This window comes from Papilio xuthus, unplaced genomic scaffold (genome assembly GCF_000836235.2).
Source record: "Papilio xuthus unplaced genomic scaffold, Pxut_1.1 DF825355.1, whole genome shotgun sequence".
Taxonomy (NCBI): domain Eukaryota; kingdom Metazoa; phylum Arthropoda; class Insecta; order Lepidoptera; family Papilionidae; genus Papilio; species Papilio xuthus.
Genome location: NW_013533294.1, coordinates 307,246 through 326,643, shown reverse-complemented (window position 1 = coordinate 326,643; position 19,398 = coordinate 307,246). Strand labels below are relative to the sequence as shown.

The 19,398-nt window shown below is 33.5% G+C and overlaps 1 protein-coding gene across 3 annotated transcripts in view; it reads left to right on the top strand.

The window, feature by feature from the left end:
• The first annotated feature begins 10,280 nt into the window (after positions 1-10,280).
• The window catches only part of LOC106126056 (lachesin), an 83,095-nt gene continuing 73,977 nt past the window's right edge, over positions 10,281-19,398 (top strand). The window contains exon 1 of one of the 3 annotated variants that reach the window (XM_013323523.1): positions 10,281-10,363. The gene's annotated coding sequence lies outside the window, so the exon portion shown is untranslated. Of the gene's footprint in view, positions 10,364-14,265; positions 14,401-18,141; positions 18,220-19,398 lie in introns of those variants that run through there. The other 2 variants (XM_013323524.1, XM_013323525.1) reach the window with 2 other exon arrangements.

The following is a 19,398-nucleotide window of genomic DNA, read 5'->3' as shown; positions in this document are numbered from 1 at the left end:
CAATTTATTATATGTAAAATGTATAGATCTGCTCCGCCATATTGAATCTAACGGCGGTATTTCCAAACGACTAAGGGTCCTTTAAGAAGCGAGCGTATCACCATCTCAAAGGCAACGCATCTGCGGTTCCTCTGGTATTGCTGATGTCCATGGTCGTTGAACACCTCATTGTTCCTGTTGCTTCTTTCCCGTCTTCTATTATAAATATTGTACCGATTTTTCTAATGACGATTAACAAAGATACGAGCTTTGGCGATGACAGATAGAAATATAGGCGACCCGCTTTGTACCACTAAAATCGCCGAGTTCTGAAGATTTACGTTGCCTTGTGTATGTATAGTCTTATATACGTATAGTTAGAGGCATTTGTAAGTACAAGAGAATGTGTCGTAGACAAATGTTACAGCCTTCGTGTAGCATCGTAGCACGCTACGATGTAGTCTACTATGGTCTTAATAATTTAAATTATAAATGAATGTACAAGGTATTGTTTAAATCGGTTTAGTAGTTTTTGAGTTTATTTCTTATTAGCAGTTGTCAACGAATGTTTAGATGGATTTTTAAGGTTCCGTACCTCATAGGAAAAAAACGGAACCCTTGTAGACGGACGGACGGACAACAAAGTGTTCCGTCTATCAAGACCGTTTTTCTCAAAAAGGCGTGAATGTATCAAGCTGGAATTTATATCAAATGCCTGCGGTCGCTACGTGATGTCAAAAACTGAAACTTCTAAGCCAACCCAATCAAAAGATACGACCGTTTATTTCGCAAATATACGCAAATTTTCGACATTTGAAGGGAGAGAGGAGTAAATTAGGCCTCCGGGACGGGATGTTTGTTAAAAGGTATCTCCAGAACGGCTAAATAGTTCTCGCTGAAAGGCATAGTCTGGAAGAACACGTAGGCTATTATAATTATAGTTTTTAATTCCGCACGGACGGTGTCGCAGGCGACAGCTAGTGTTGATTAAAATACAATAAAGATAAAGTACAATATTGATTATTTAACAATTTAAAAGCCTTCAAAAAGTTTAATTTCTACAATATATTTATTCAACAAACTCTTTAACTTCCAACTACATTTATAAAGTTAACTAAAGTTTGTAAAATGTACAATAAAACTGAGTTTAACAAAAAGAAATGCTTCTGAAAACTGTTATGTTTGTCGAGTAATTTCTGTGTACACTTCTTATTGTTACGTTGTGCACTAACCGTGGGTTTCTGAGATAACAATCCTCATTTAAAACAAGAGATAATTGTGTTAAAAATAACAGGGATGACGATATGTTTTATACATATATTGTTGTCTCAGAAACAGACTGGCAGACAGTTTAATTTTTTATTTCATTTTGAAATAACATTGTAATCTTACTAACTTAAGATAAGATAAGATAAGATAAGCCTTTATTCGCTGACCAAATTTTTTTTTACATAAACTTAAACTACTTTTTTTTTTAACTGAAAAAATTGAATTTGTATATTTGTTTTCAGCTTCCAGCTGCTTTGGCAGGATGTCCTTCGACATAGGCCTCCCCTAGAGCGTTCCACAGTTCCTTGTCCCGAGCTAATCTTCTCCATCCCTTCGGTAAGTCATCTTCCCATCTCTTTGTTTGACGTCCTCTCTGTCGTAATCGTAATCTTACTTACTTACTAATATTATAAATGCGAATGTTTGGATGTATGTTTGGAACATAGTCTGTAGTAAAGGGTTGAAGGGAATGGAAATATATAATTTAAGGTCTAAGCTATGGTCTTATAGTCGGGAATCGAACCTAAGACTTCATGATTAGACTACGCACTTCATTCATTAGGAATTTTTATATTTACTTTGTATATTAAAATAATACGTCCCTGAAACGAATTGTTTATTAAAAAGAGGACTCAACATGAGAGAGCTTTTAAATAAAGCTTTTTTGTAACATTTTAAAAGCTTCGCGTCACTTATATTTACTCTCAATTAATACGTTTTTAAAAGCCTTTTTTTAAAATATCCACGAGTTATACGTATATGGTTGTAGCTCGATTTTTAAATAAAATTAATATTTTGTCCTTTAGTTACTTTTAGACATTACTAGCTGTGCCCCGCGACTCCGTCCGCGCGGGATTAAAAATAAATGTTGGCCGATTCTCAGACCTACTCAATATGGTCACAGAATTTCATGAGAATCGGTCAAGCCGTTTCAGAGGAGTATGGGAACGAAAATTGTGACACGACGATTTTATATATAAGATAAGTTAGAAATCGTTACAAAGTCAAGTGTCAGAATTAATAGTGAGGGAACATAAACGTCGATATTTTAGTAAGGCTAGTGTTGGGTCAATACACTGCAATATTTTCGGATTTTTTTCCTAACAGTTCTTTGTTTAAGAATATGTTTATGCCTTTGATTTAATCTTCTTTGTCATGATATTTTGAATTGAATATATGGATTTTATTCAACTGAAAAATCAAATTTTATGAGTTATGACTATTTACGAAGGAGCCGTATATGTCCTAGACATAGGTATGACCAGTAATATTTAGATTTTTTTTTTAAATATTTTTACATTTTTAATTTTACTAATATTATAAATGAGAATGTTTTAAATAGATGTATGGATGGATGTTTGTTAGAAGACATCTCCAGTACTGCATGGATCTCTTTGAAAGATAGATGTAGCCAGTCTTATCAATATCTCAAAGGCCGGCAACGCATCTGCAGTTCCTCTGGTATTGCTGATGTCAATGGGCGTCGTTGAACACCTCGGTGTTCCCGCTGCTAGTTTGCCTCCTTCTGTTATAAAAAAAAACGCATCCTGCTAAGTGTGTTAATTCCATACAGACGGAGTCACGGGCGATAGCTAGTTATATATAATTAAGAAAGTTCTGTACGCAGTTTATTAATGTATATTGTTTCTGCAATAAAAAGTATAATCAAAGTAAACAACTTAGCTTAACTTAATCAAGTGAATTAACTTCCGAACGACTAAACTTATTGCAGTTGTCAACTATGTGTATAGTATTAGCTGTCGCCCGCGACTCCGTCTACGTGAGAAAAAACATAATAAGTAGCGTATGTGTTCTTCCAGCCTATGTTCTATATGTATGCCAAATTTCATGAAGATACGATCTGCCGTTCTGGAGATAACTTCAAATAAAAATCTATCTATACATCCATTTAAACATTCGCATTTATAATATTAGTAAGATTGCTCCATTACCCTTTGAATATAGAATATGTGAATGCTTTTATGTTTTCTATATCTTACTAATATTATAAATGCGAATGTTTAGATGTATGTTTGTTAGAAGATATCTCCAGAACAACTTAACGGATCTTGATGAAATTTGTCATACATATAGAACATAATCTGGAAGAACACATAGGCTACTAATTTCTTAATTTCACGCAGACGGAGTCGCGAGCGACAGCTATATTGATTTAATGATAGATAAAAGCATCTATCACGGGGTCGGAAACGTTCATCGTATACTTACAGGATTTGATATTCATGAGTCATCGGGGCTTCCCTCAGTCCGTGATATCCAATTATAATTTCTATTCAGTACAAATAATGTATTATTAAAGGTTACTATCGCTTGCTATGTAATTGCTTAATAACCGATAGTGTAGGGCAATTTCCATATAATTTGCACTAAGACTTAGAGGGTAGTAAGAACTGTAAAATGGCGGAGTCTTATACAATTGACAGTCGTTAAACAATGATAGAGCGAGCTTTAACATCTTCGCACGAATAGTCTCGGCTCGCCCGGTGAAATACCACGACCACACAGAAGACAGGCGTCAAGTGGAAGCAATTCCGCGTACAGTCTGATGAGTGTGCGTCCCGGAGGCCTAACTTAGTCATCTTTCCCTTCCCATTATTTTCTTTATAAGGAAAGGATGGGAAGTGGAAGTGGACTTTCCGGATGAGTGGATACATGGAAAGGGAAGATATTTTCTTTCTGTGCATCCTCTCCTCCGTCGATTAAAGGTAGGCAACGCATATGCAATTGCGTATGTCTATGGGCAACGGTCACGCTATTTCAACCATTACAGGTGGCCGCTCGCTCATTTGCCACCTTTTGGTATAAAAAAAAAGTTGACTAAAGGAATAAAGTAACTCAACGGTCGATAAGTTTACTTAAACAAAATGCATTCGCTTCGAAGCGTTTCCATAATGAACTTCAAAAATGCGTCTGACAATAACTTTCGACATGTCACATTGTCGTACGTCAGTTAAATACATTTTAGAAGTTCGTCATGGAATCGCTTTGGAGCGAATGCAGTTTGTCTAATCCCGCAGTTCCGCGTTCGGTTATAACGAGGCATCTATAGTGCGCTTACGGGATGCGGTGCATCAGTAGTGCAGCATTTCTGGCGCCTTTAGACTGTACGACATTGACTTAGATCTGCAGACGGTGAAGGCATCGAGTTGGTAAGTACCACTTTCATATATATTAGCTGTCGCTCGCGTCTTCGTCCATCCATCTAAATATTAGCATTTATATTGCTAGTAAGATTATCCCAACCATCGCAAAGCATAGTTTAAGGGTGGTTGTACCGCGCTACGCGACGTACGACCTACGTCGGCGATTCAACGTAGTGTCGCACGCAACGCGATATTTGTTTGCAAGTATGTTAGTTTCGACATCGCCTGTACAAAGGGGTTAAGTGAGCTACATAACTTAAATTATATTTAACTTAGTTATGTTAATGTTCGTCGAACTTAATATGGTTATGTTAGTGCATTATGTTTAGACTAATTTAATGTCTCAGATTTAAAGACACTAGCTGTTGCCTGCGACTTCGTCTAACAAAAATTTTTATTAGTAACTTATGTAGTCCAGACTATGTTCTACAGTTATGACGAATTTCTGGAGATACCTTCTTACTAAAATACATTTAAACATTCGCATTTATACGTATTTCTCGTCAGAAATGCGTGTATAAAATAAAAAAACGGTCAATTTAAACTAAGCGATGAGTATTGAAAATATCTGTTTTAAAATTAGATTTAGTGATTGGTTGAAACTGAAACTGGAAAATTCGTAAACATTTGGTCCAGTTCAAACCACGAATTTTATATTCAGAAGCGGAATTATTGAAAAAGTACTGTCACCGTAAAATTGTTAATATTGGTGTGTTTTAAATTTGATACTTTTTTTACTAATATTATAATTGCGAAAGTTTAGATGGATATCTCCAGAACGGCTGCATGGATCTCGCTGAAAAGTGGCATAAATGTAGAACAAAGTCTGGAAGAACATATACAGACTACTAATTAAGTTTATTTGAAACCCCCCGCGGACGAAGCTACGGGCTATAGCTAGTTTTGAATATCGCTGGTAAAATTATAAAATAACAAAGTTTATAATTTAACGGTGACATGAGTTAACTTTACTCTGATTTCATATTTCACATCCTATCGGGAATTTTCTGAATGTTCAGATATTTGTTTTTTTTTATTGTTTTAATCGAATTTAACACTTGCATGAAACAAACATTTTTTTTTCATTTAAAACTCTTTCAAATTTATTATACAACGTGAAATTTTACGCAGCTATTAAACCGTCCAGATTCGTATGTATACATTTATCCTATGTTGTTACTGTGAAGGAAAACATCGTGATGCTGCACATATCTGACAAACTCTAACATCAAGTCTTGCACTGGACCAGTATTTACTATCACATACTCTCACTTAGGGTAGACTCTGAGACTCTCAGTAGGGACGTATAGTTAACCTAAAAGGTTTTTATTATCGAATGACATTTCAAGGAAATTAATAGTAAATAAAAGCCCTCGACTATACATCTATAAAATTGATATATTAGGCCGTTGACATTTAAACACGCTATGTCTAAATTTACGATTTTAAAATGTCAATAACGTACTTTCTTGCCAGCTGACTTTAAGCTGTAAGCGTCGGTGGCACAGGAGTTAAGCAATTGACTTGCAATCTACAGGCCCTGGATTCGAATCCTGCCGTGTACTGTGTTTTTCAATTTTCCGATTTACATATTACACTGGCGCAACACTAGCCTTACTAAAATGTCGACGTTTATGTCCCCTCACTAATCAATGTGACACTTGACTTGGTAACGAAGCACGTCTTGCGCCAAAGGATTCTTACTAATAATGTTTAAAAATGAAGGAAAACATCGTGATGCTGCACATATCTGACAAACTCAAACATATGTGTGAAGTCAACCCGCACTTGGCCAGCGTGGTTGACTATGGCCTAGTCACTAACTAAGGGTAGGCTCCAAAACCCTCAGTAGGGACGTATAGTGAACTGATGATGTCTATAAGTCCCCAATGAGATTCTCGGAAATGAATTCTGAAAGCAAAGTTAACATATAAAACGAATAAGTAACCACTTTGTTAGAAATTTTACCAAATTACTTTAAACGCAAATGATTACTGAGCGAAAATGATTGTCTTACAGATAAGAATATAAACCTTTTTGGAAGACGTCAATTGATAAAAAATAAAAGAACATTTTGAATTTTCGCGCCTTTTTTTGTTCGCGCGTAATTAAAAAATCAAACTTAATAAGTAGCCAGACTATGTTCTATATCAATGCATCGTATTTAGTACACGTGATGAACTTTTAAAGTCGGACAGACGAAGCTGCGTTTGTTCCGGGTAATCTCCAGAACGGGTGGACCGATTTCGATGGGTCTTTGACTGAAAGGTAGCTGATGAACGCAGCTATGTTAGAGACTTTTTATGCTACGTTGACAAAGTTGGGGTAACTGCTAGTTAAGTTGACCTTCTCAATCATGTCATCTTACGTAATCTCCTCCTGGATTTTTTTTATTAGATATACGTCAAAGATTTATTTTGCCAGGGAAAGTCGTTAAATATCCTAAGTGAGAACTGAATTTAATTCCTTGACTATAAGAAGAAGGTCGGCAACGCATCTGCGGTTCCTCTAGTATTGCTGATGTCCATGGGCGTCGTTAAACACCGCGGTGTTCCCGCTGTTCATTTGCTCCCTTCTGTTATAAAAAAATTTTTAAATAATGTTACATCTTACTTCTTATTAATATTATAAATGCGAATGTTTAGATGGATGTTTGTTTGAAGATATCTCAGCTGTATGTATCTCGCTGGAAGAACACATCGGGTACTGATTATGTTTTCTTTTAATTCCACGCGGACAGAGTCGCGGACGATAGCAAGTTTATTACATTTAAATTAATTCCTATGAGACTTCAATTTCAATTAAGATAAATCTTAAAAGAAAAGTAAATTAAAATCCATTTCTAATGTCACTAGGGATTTTGTAAATATCAAAATTTTCTATTAAAAATATAAATCATACTAATTGGTTATAGTACAAGAAAGAAAGGTAAATGGTATGAATAAAAAAAGCTGTCGCACGCGACTCTGTCCGCGCTTGAATAAACTTAATTAGTAGCCTATGTGTTCTTCCAGAGTATGTTCTATATGTGTGCCAAATTTCATCAGAAACCGTTGAGCTATTCCGGAGATATCTTCCAAGAAACATCCATGTAAACTTTCGCATTTATTATATAACTAGCTGTCGTCTGCGACTCTATTCGCGTGGAATTAAAAAATGAATTAAGTAACCTATGTATTCTTCCAGACTATGTTCTGCATCTATGCCAAATTTCAACGAGATCCATGCAGCTGTTCTGGAGATATCTTCAAACATCCATCTAAACTTTCGCATTTCAAAATCGGTTCAGTTGTTTAGACTACACTCTCTCGATGGGATTTACATACATATGTACATTACTTATGTCATAACAGAGGTAGACTCCAACAACATCTGCAGGAATTGTCTGACACTGTGCAATACCACGACCACACAGACATGCCTCAAGTGCGAAGCTATTCCAACTACAGTCTGATGAGTGTGGGTTCCGGAAGCTTAATTTTAGCTTTCTTTCCCTTCTTACCTTTTCTTATAAGGAAAGGATGGATAGGGAAACTGGGAATGGAGGAGGATATGCATAGAAGGTGAATCTATTTCTGTGTGTTTCCTCCTCAGATTAAAGATAGGCAACGTATTTGCAACGATCGATTTGCTATTTAGTCGAATTCAGGTGGCTGGTTGTTCATTTCTCATCATCTGTATATATAAAAGAAAGTGGTGTTAGTTACACTATTTATAACTCAAGTACGGCTTTACAGATATGCCTGAAAATTGGTGAGGAGGTAGCTTAGAGCCAGGAGACGGACATAGGATACTATTTATTCATTTTTTTTCAAATTTATGTCTTCAAGAGCTGCTTTATATTTAACTTACTAATATTATAAATGCGAATGTTTAGATGGATGTGATGTGGATGGATGGATGGGCTACACTAATTAAGTTTTTTTATATATCCACGCGGACGGAGTTGCGGGCAACAGCTAATATAGAATAAAAATTGAAGTTTCTGTCTGTTTGTCTTTGTGATATATAAGTTTTTGATTTCTATATGTCACGTTGTACAGTTCGTTAGTTCTTTGGATTCATACGTGACATTGGAAGCACGTAGTCAAATGTTTGCTGTCTTCATAATAACGGAATTTGTCTTAAAGTTATTCAGAACTGTAAACTAGATGGCGTTGTACTTAATTATCAAAAGGAAAGTTATTTTTTTATTATTGGTCAATTTTGTATCAGTGTGGGTTGAATTCACACATATGTTTGAGTTTGTCAGATATGTGCAGCATCACGATGTTTTCCTTCACCGTAACAACATAGGATAAATGTACATATGTAAATGTAACACATTCATACATCACGGGATTACAACACAGGACATGCTGATTGCAAATCAACTGATTAACCACTGAACCATCGACGTTCTATATATTAAATACTTATATGCAAATTTTTATATAACAAGTAGAAATGTATAAATTGCTTGATAAATTATTACTATAGAGTTATTAGGGTTGACAATTTTTAGACGTATACTCGAACACTGGTAATAAAAAAATGAAATCTACGTGACAACAATTTTAGACAACGAATTAATCAAAATTAATATTTAAAATTAGTTTTTCTAAAATTATTAGATCCCCTTCCATAGAATAAATCATGATTACAATTGCGGTAAAGATCTGTTCTATATATATTATATATATTAGGCAAACGAGCGGCCTTAATTCGTAGAAGTAAACGCTGCCCATAGACATCACCAATTGCAGATGCATTGCCTACATTCAATCGACGGAGGAGACGTACAGAAAGAGGATGGGGAATATTCTCTTCCTACTTCCCCTTCTTCAATAAAACCAATTCTCCTTCTCATCCTTTACTCATCTTCTCCGGAACACAGTCATCAGACTGTAGTTGGGATAGCTTCGCACTTGAGGCGTGTCTTCTGTGTGCTCGTGGAATTGCTGCAGACGGGAGACATTCGTGCAACACATATTGTTGCTTTCACTTTAACAATTGATTCATATTTTCTTCGTTTTGTTAATCAATTTATCATTACTAGAGTTATTTTCAAATTTTCTAATATATACGTAGAAGAAATGTTCCTGTAAATCTTCGGTGACAACCCTAATATTAAGGGCGGTTGGGGAAGGTAACGGAAATTAATTTTACGTAGCGTGATTTACAGTTATGACTCTAACTTAATAACCAATGTCTGTGAGTATTCATTGTTGAAAAACATGTATAATAACATAGTTGTGATTTTCATAGTACAAATAGAATTAACATCAGCTCACTATATGTCCCCACTGAGGGTCTCGGAGTCTACCCTAAGTGAGACAATGTAAAAGAGAATGCTAGCCTAGTGCAAGACTTCACACATATCTTTGACTTTATCAAATACTAGCTATCGCCCGCGACTCCGTCGCATGGATATATTAAAAAAAATTATTAGTGTAGCCTATGTGTTCTTTCAGACTATGTTCTATACGTATGCCAAATTTAATCGAGATCCGTTCAGCTGTTCTAGAGATATCTTCAAACACCCATCCATCCATCCACATCACATCTAAACATTCGCATTTATAATAGTAAGTTAAATAAAAAGCAGCTCTTCAAGGCATAAATTCGAAAAATAAATAGTATCCTATGTCCGTCTCCTGGCTCTAAGCTACCTCCTCACCAATTTTCAGGCATATCTGTTAAGCCGTTCTTGAGTTATAAATAGTGTAACTAACACCACTTTCTTTTATATATATAGATGTCTCGGAATCTATAAGTAAGAGTATGTGATATTGAATCCAGTGCAAGACTTGACACATATGTTTGAGTTTGTCAGATATGTGCAGCATCACGATGTTTTCCTTCACCGTAAGAACGTCAAACAGTTACCAAAACAGTGTGGTAGAGCAAGAAAGTATTCATAAATTTATAAGTAGTAAACTTCGAGAGAAATGTTGAAAGTCTTTTATAATGTAAGTTGAAGTTGTATTTACATAAAACATTACTTACTCATCTAATATACTTAATATTAGATGAGTTAACAAAAGTTCTCTTTGTTTTGTAAATATATATTTACTTATATTTATATTATAAATGCGAATGTTTGGATGTTTGTTGGAACTCCTGAACTTGCAGAAATTTGTCATAAATAGCCTGGAAGACAGACGGAGTCGCATGCGATATCTTATATCTTTAAATGAGCAATTCTTGTATATTATATATGTATATAATTGGAATCTCGGTATCGGCTCCAACGATTTTCATAAAATTTAGTATATAGTAGGTTTTGGGGGCGATAAATCGATCTAGCTAGGAATCATTTTTAGAAAATGTCATTTTATTCGTGTTTTATCGATAATCAACTTAAACATAAACTTAACTTTTTCTATTGGTAAGATCGAAAAATATTATTCATATTTAAGATTCATTTGCCCTCTCTGAGAGTGAATGAAACTGGGGGATATTTAATGAACATTTTTAATTATAATTTAGCGTGAAGATGGTCTTTAGTTTGTTACGAAAAGAGGTTTTATATTTTAATTTTATAATTCGTTGTAAAAAATACTTTTCTGTATATTTAAATGTTGTATGAAAGCGGTACTTATCTTATCTTATATCCTATATATATAATTGGAATCTCGTAATCGGCTCCAACGATTTTCATAAAATTTAGTATATAGGGGGTTTCGGGGGCGATAAATCGATCTAGCTAGGAATCATTTTTAGAAAATGTCATTTTATTCGTGTTTTATCGATAATCAACTTAAACATAAACTTAACTTTTTCTATCTTTAAGATCGAAAAATATTATTCATATTTCATCATTTTATTAGTAATTCCTACTTAAATATAATTTCAAAAAAACACAATTAAAAAAAATAGCGAGCAAAGCTCTGTCATTCAGGTACTAGGTTTTAGGACAAAGTTTGCGTGATTTTGATGTAGATTTCATTATGAAGATTTTGGTGAGAACTTTTTACTAATGTCATGGTTAAAATATATCTTATACATATAAAGGAATGAACGAATGAGTTAATGTATTAATGAGTGAACGATAAATCAATCAATGAATGAAGGAATGTAGTATTTTTGTAGTTTCCAACGGTCAGATGAATTAAAGATAAGCTAGGTAAGAGCGTCGGCGGCTCAGTGGTCAAGCACTTGACTTGCAATCTGCAGGTCCTGGGTTCGAATCCCGCCATGTACCATGTGTTTTTCTATTTCCGATTTACATATGTACATTTATCCGACGTTCTTACGGTGAAGGAAAACATCGTGATGCTGCACATATCTGAGAAGAAATTCAAAGATATGTGTGAAGTGCCTAATCACCCTTAATTTAGGGTAGGCTCCGAGCCCCTCGGTGCGGACGTATAGTGAGCTGATGATGATGATGAGGTAAGCAAATTTGGCCGATTTTCTCCATGTCTTTGGCGCGGTATATTGAGAATAAGTCAAAAATTACTAAATAGTTTTTAATGTTTCCAAAAATGGGACCAAATAACACGCAACACCTATCGAATAAAAAAATAATTATAAAAATCTGACCAATAGGAGCAGAGTAATAAAACATACAGACAAATTGAGAACTTCCTCCTTTTTGAAGTCACTTAAAAAGAACTAGAAAACTTTACTTTTTGCAAATGATGTTTTTATTTTCTACATTATAGATATTTTAAAGTAGGGTAGTTAAAAATTGCGCGATAAATGTGGGTATTTTAAGAAAGAGTGCATTTAATGCGCTGGCTAATGGCCGTCTCGGTGATATTTCCCCGCCCACTTCAAGTCTGGATAGTACTCGTGATGTCTGACTTTAGGTCATTAGTGCTAGGTTATAAATAAGTCTAGATTTCAAGGCGTGAAAACTGTGGTGTATATAATTTTTACCTCACTTGTGTTTTGCTGGTCATCAAGGTTTTTTTTTAATCAAAAAAAGTATTAAAGTAGCCAATGTGTTCTTCCAGACTATGTTCTACATCTATGCTTTCAGCGAGATCCATGCAGCTGTTCTGGAGATATCTTCTAACAAACATCTAAACATTCGCATTTATAATATTAATTAATCTATATAAATAAAAATCAATTGCTGTTCGTTAGTCTCACTAATTTAGCAGCAAAAAACTTTTGTTCACATGGATGTATGTTTGAAAATATCTCTAGAACGGCTGAACGGATCTCGATTAAATTTGGCATATATATAGAACATAGTCTGAAAGAACACATAGGCTACACTAAGGACGGAATCGCGGGCGACAGCTAATAATAAATAAAAAACAAATTAAAATATATAAAATTTATTTCACAAGATTACAAACCACACCTTTCCTATCTTTTAATTCTTCTATACCTTCCAATTCTTCAAATTCCTTTCTACTTGGTATTTTCTTCGCCATCAAATTTGCCGTATTTGGTTCTTTACTTGTACATTCGTAACACTTTTCGTATACGATAAAATAATCGTCATTCAACAATCTGACGGCCATTGTTTTTATAATATCACCGCTTTTACATTTTTGATTCAATGCATTTTCAACTTGATTGTAATCTTCAATTATTATTATTGGTAATGCAACTAATCCGAATTTTAACGCAGATGCACTTTTCTCATCGCATGTACATGGTTTCCCATCTAACGTTATATTAAATTTTGTACATACATTTATTTCTGATGCCGCGGTGTACATAGCGATGTGATACCATTCACCGACAAACTTATTTACATCTGTATAACAGGATGTACCAGTTACGATTAATAATAGAATTATTTTAAACATGTTGAAGCAACGCAATTTCAACTCTAAATGACTTTATCTTGTTTAAGTCTGATAAATATTAATGTAAATTATATTATATTACTAATATTATAAATGCGAATGTTTGGATGTATGTTAGAACTCCTGTACATGATGAAATTTGTCATAAATAACCTGGAAGACAGACGGAGTCGCATGCGACATATATACCAATACCAGCTGTCGCCCGCGACTATTAAAGAACTTAATAAGTGTAGCCTATGTGTTCTTTCGCATTTATAATATTAGTAAGTTAAATAAAAAGCAGCTCTTCAAGGCATAAATTCGAAAAGAAAAAAAAGAATAAATAGTATCCTATGTCCGTCTCCTGGCTCTAAGCTACCTCCTCACCAATTTTCAGGCATATCGGTAAAGCCGTTCTTGAGTTATAAATAGTGTAACTAACACCACTTTCTTTTATATATATAGATTATAAAGTGGAAGAGTTTGTTTATTTAAACGCGCTAATCTCAGGAAGTACTGGTCCGATTTGAAAAATTATTTTTTTGTTGGATAGTCCATTTATAGAGGAAAGCTTTGGGCTATATAACATTACGCTGCGACCAATAGTTTTTTTAATTCCGCGCGGACTGAGTCGCGGGCTACAGTTAGTCTGGTATGAGTTACCAATGTTTTTATGTCCTCTATAAAGGTATAATATGATGAAAATTTAGTAAGTCAGAGGTTGTATGGGAAACATTTCATTCATCCATCCATCTAAACATTCGCATTTATAATATTAGAAGATTGTCCGCGATTTGACAATATAACATTCAAAGCCAAATATTATTACAGTATGTGAGAGAGTAGATTTGGATATGTCAGCTGATAGAGATGTGTGGAGGAGTAGTACTGTGCTGACCCTTAATAGGGATAAGGGCATGTTGATGATGATGAAGATTGTCCGCGACTACGCGACAGTAACCTACGTTTAATTACTAAAGAAACGAAGGGTAAATTACTAGTATAAATTTATTATAAAAACATATAATAAAGGGGAATTCCTATCTCATTTCAACATATTTTATCATTTCAAGTTCCAAAGGTCATAGAGTTGAAAGTACTTAAAACACTGAACTGCTTACTCTAGAGAGGTTATAAGTCGTGTTATCTTGTGTCTATTTGGTTGCCGCCATTTTGATGATAGTAACTTTAATTTGTGAAAGAACGAAACGAAAGTTGTCACCAAACAACGCCTTTCCAATGGAAATCTACAGGTAAACACACAAAAACACATGTTTTAACCCTTTGACAGCCGGTAAAGGAAATTATATACGTCAAAGTGGTTATGTTTAATCATAAATATGTATTGTTCAAGAAGTCATTTCGTAAGCCATAATAATGTTTTCAATAGCCATGATTTGTCAAAAATCCACGCCCGGTTTTATAATTACTATATAAAAAGGTTGGCGTATGTTTAAGTTCAGTATTTGACATTATTAGCAGCGTTGTAGAATGGTCTGTCCTCGGCGGTATTTCCAAACTGCTACGACTTAGGGTCCTTCAAGAAGCGAGCGTATCACCATCTCAAAGGCAACGCATCTGCGGTTACTCTGGTATTGCAGATGTCCATTGGCGTCGTTGAACACCTCAGTTTTCCCGCTGCTTGTTTACCCCCTTCTGTTATAAAAAAAGAAAATATTGACAAATTTTTTATAGTAAGAGTCTATGTGATTAATTTTATTATTAAAACTAGCTATCGTCCGCGACTCTGTCCGCGCGGAATCTATTATAAAAAACTTAATAAGAAGCCATGTTTTCTTCTAGACTATGTTCTACATCTATGACAAATTTCATCAAGATTCATTGAGCCGTTCTGGAGATATCTTCAAACAAACATCCATCCATCCATCTAAACATTCACATTTATAATATTAGTAAGATTTTTTTATATAAAAATTCGTGTTTGTCTATAGACCTTTAAAAAAATCCACCCTAAATGTATTTGTGGGTGAGCACGCACCCTAAACACCTTTAGGGTGCAACCCTCAGGGATATTTTTTAGTTTTTCCTTGACCAATTACTTTTTATTGGTATTTATTATTATTGCGGTCACCTTTATGCGAAATATTAAAGAAAATGATATTTACTTAAGGAAAAGAAAATAAATCAATTATTAACACATTAAATAGACATTTCAAACAGTTAAAGCACTTATCGGTTATTGCGACTGAACATTACGAACACGGCGATGTTGCTATAACCGATTAGTGATCGCCCGCGACTCCATTCGCGCGGATTTTAAAAATTTAGTAGTCTATGTGTTCTTCCAGATTATGTTCTATATGTATGACAAATTTCAACGAAATCTACGCAGCCGTTTTGAAGATACTTTCAAACAAACATCCATCTAAACATTCGCATTTATAATATTAGTAAGATTTACTCTAATCAGCGCCATCTATTGTCCATGATTTAAAAGTAGTCTAGCTATAATAATTATTTTATTTTTATTTGTAATAATATTAATAGGAAATTCTATTAAATAATCTCTACTAAGCTGTAATAAAATATTTCAGGGTACCCAAAGAGTTATATTAAAAGGTTCAATAAATGTTTAAAAGACTTTGTTGGACAACGCCATCTATTGACAAAATGTTATGAATATTAAATTATGAACGTAAACATTTAAAAGAAAAAATTTAACAAACAATTATTCAAAGATACTTTAGGAATAAATTATTTATGTTACTTATATATTTATTTTGCATAATTTCTTCATATATTCGATATATTTATATACCAAAATTCCACCCCCATGTTCTGAAAGCAAGCCACAACTAGCCTCTAAAGGGAGTGGTCTCTTGAGGCATTCTTTATTGGATTTTCTAGAGAAATTATTTTTTTATTACTATTTGCGGCGCATCGGAGCTATTTGTTCAAACGAAATGATGATGAAAATTGTATTTAATGATAAATTAGTACAAATTACGTTATTAATGGTTGTTTATTATTGGTTATTATTTAGTGGCTCAGGGGTCAAAACTTGACTTGCAATCTGCAGGTCCTGGGTTCGAATCCCGCCATGTACTAATGTGTTTTCCGATTTGCGATCTGCATATGTACATTTACCCTATGTTGTTACGGTGAAGGAAAACATCGTGATGCTGCACATATCTTAGAAAGTCAAATATATGTGAAAAGTCAACCCGCACTTGGTCAGCGTGTTTGACTGTGGCCTAATCACCCTTAACTTAGGGTAGGCTCCGAGCCCCTCGTTGGGGACGTATAGTGAGCTGATGATGATTTATCACGCTTGTAAACTAGTATTGTGGCCAAACTTTACTTGTCTTTAAGAAATAAAATAACCTTGTCCTTATTAAGGTAGGGTAAGCGCACCAGTTTTCGTCCACCAAATGTATCTTATTTAGTAATCGCTCTTGCATATGTTAAACGTTCTTTAGCACTGGTGTTACAGAAACATTATATTGAAATAAATAGATGTGTTATTTAGTTACGTAGAAGTTGGTGACAGAGTTGATACTGTTAATGTTTTTACTAAGATTTTTTTTATTCTAGAAATTAAAAAAATAATTGTTAAGGTAAAATTTAACTTTATTTTACATATTATGATACAACACAATATTTATTGGTAAAGTTTAAATCACAGGCCAATTTACAAAAAAAAAAAACTAAAAATTTTAAGGTAAAAAAATCTAGACTTCTAGTTTTACTAGACTAACCAATATTATAAAACTATAAACATCTTCTTGATAAAAATGTCAGATTAAAAAACAGTAATTTGGCAGTGAAAACTGACACTTATTTATTCCGTGACCTTTCTTAAAATGACGTTATGAATTAAATAAGAAGAACGTATCATGTTCATGTCACATTGTAATTTTAAAAAGGACTGTTTTTTTTTTTAATTTTTTGCTGTAAATTTTAAACACTTTGTAATCTATCAAATATAAATAGACTAAGGTCCCTTTATAAGGGAGTAAACAGACTTATTAAAAAGATGCATGTTGGTATCATCAATTTAAACATAGAGACATCCCAAAATATAATAACTTCATCTATAATAAATAAAGTTAGAGTTTCTGTATGTAATATCGATAAAACATAATATTTCGTGCACAAAATGTAATTTTGTAGGTGATAACGAAAGATTAATTTCATAAATTACTGTCTGCGTGTTTGTCTGCCCGCCAGACCGCATTTGTTCCGGGTAATCTCCGGAACAGGTATACCGATTTTAACGGGACTTTGACTGTAAGGTAGCTGGTGCACGCAGGCATGTTCTAGGGTATTTTTCAGGGTAGTTCTGCACCGAGTAAATCGTCGGTGACAACTAGTATTATAATTTCTTATCTAGTTCGATAACACATGTAAATTATAAAGTAAATTTCTTTCTAATTCCAAATATAAATTAAAATAAAATACAGACGACATAAATGTATTAGCATTCGTAACTAATAGATGTTAAATGGAACCTTCCTTGGTAGCATAGAAAAAAAAAACTAGAACGAAACAAAACCCAGTTCATTTGGTCTACGCCACACTATAAAACACCCTTTTTCAACCCCCACCACAACCCTTGGAGCCGCGCGTCAGTGCCTGAGCCGGCCCTGCGCAGAACGGTCGTGCAATCCATCCCTTCCGTGTATTATAAAAATTAATAACGATTTTTTTTAATAATTCAATAGTGTGTTCAATTTATAACATACAAAAAGATAAGGAATATAATTAACAAACATATTACGTCACAAATCGATTTTGTAACCAGGGAATGGTAAATCGGTCAATAAAGAGCAGTGAATTTTACTCCTCTGTAGGTCTACAGTGAAAGAATAAAAAGTGTATAAAACAATCTTAATATTAACAATAAAATTAATTGTTGAAAATAAATTTTATTGCCAAAATAAAGTACGTTAAAATAAAGTGTTTTAGTGATTTAAATTGGATTAAATTAATTTATAAATAGTGATTATATTTATTAATATACTTATTTAAGTGTTAAATACAATGTTTTTAATATTAATTTAAAGTGAAAAACTAAAGTGTGTTCTCACCAATACATCCACCGTATATAGGTCAGTGAATATTACGTTCACCTTAATTTTAATAATAAAAAGCTTCGTTTTTTATTTAATTTAATTTATTGATTGATTACTCTTAAAGATATTTTCATTTTTTTTTTCAATGAATTGTTTTTTTTTTTAATATTTATTTAATTTATAAATTTAAAGATAAGGGTGACGATAACTATGTAATTGACCCTTTACTTAACATAAATTTTGTTACATCATCTTACTAATATTATAAATGCGAATGTTTAGATGTATGTATGTTTGAAGGTATTTCTAGAATGGCTGTATGGATGTCGCTGAAATTTTACATAAATATATAACATAGTCTGGAAAGACCATAGAATTTTAATAGGGTTTTTATTTTAATTACGTGCAGATAGAGTCGCGGGGGTTTCTAGTAAATAAATAAAAGTAGGTAGGGTAAAAGCTATTATTTAGAAATATATTTTTAAGTCTCGAAGATTTAATATTTTGCATCGAGATGCACTAAGTAACAATATTTATAATTCATCCTCTAAAGAACTAAAATAGGGGGTGAATCGCGTCCGAGTTTTATTGAAAATTTTAAATGCAACATTTTTTTTTAAATAATACAAAAGCTAATAGTGGATTTGGAAAATGTGTACAATTCAATAGATGTAAAAACTAATATTTAAACTATAGAGATTGCCCGCGACTATACCCGTGAATTAAAAAAAAAGTGGTGTATAATTTGCCCGCTTACATCAGCCTACCTACCCGTCAAAGTTATGAAAAAAATCCAAATTACTAAACGAACGAGGACTTGCGGACAGACAGAGAAAAATTCTATTTACGTTATAAGTGCAAAAACATGTCTGCGATTTTTTTTATATACAGACACGTCAATTTTATTAGATATTGAAGAGCAATAATTTATCTTCCTAATGGTGGAAGAAGTTTCCCTAAAAACATAATAAAATACGCTTTATAATATGCTAGCTGTCGTCCGCGTAATTAAAAAAAAACATAATTAGTAGTCTATGTGTTCTTCCAGACTATGTTCTATATGTATGACGAATTTCATCAAGTTCAATCCAGCCGTTCTGGAGATACAGTCAAACAAACATACATCTAAACATTCGCATTATAGTCACGACTACTTTTGTGCAGAATTAGAACTTAGTAGTCTATGTGTTCTTTCAGACTATGTTCAATATGTAT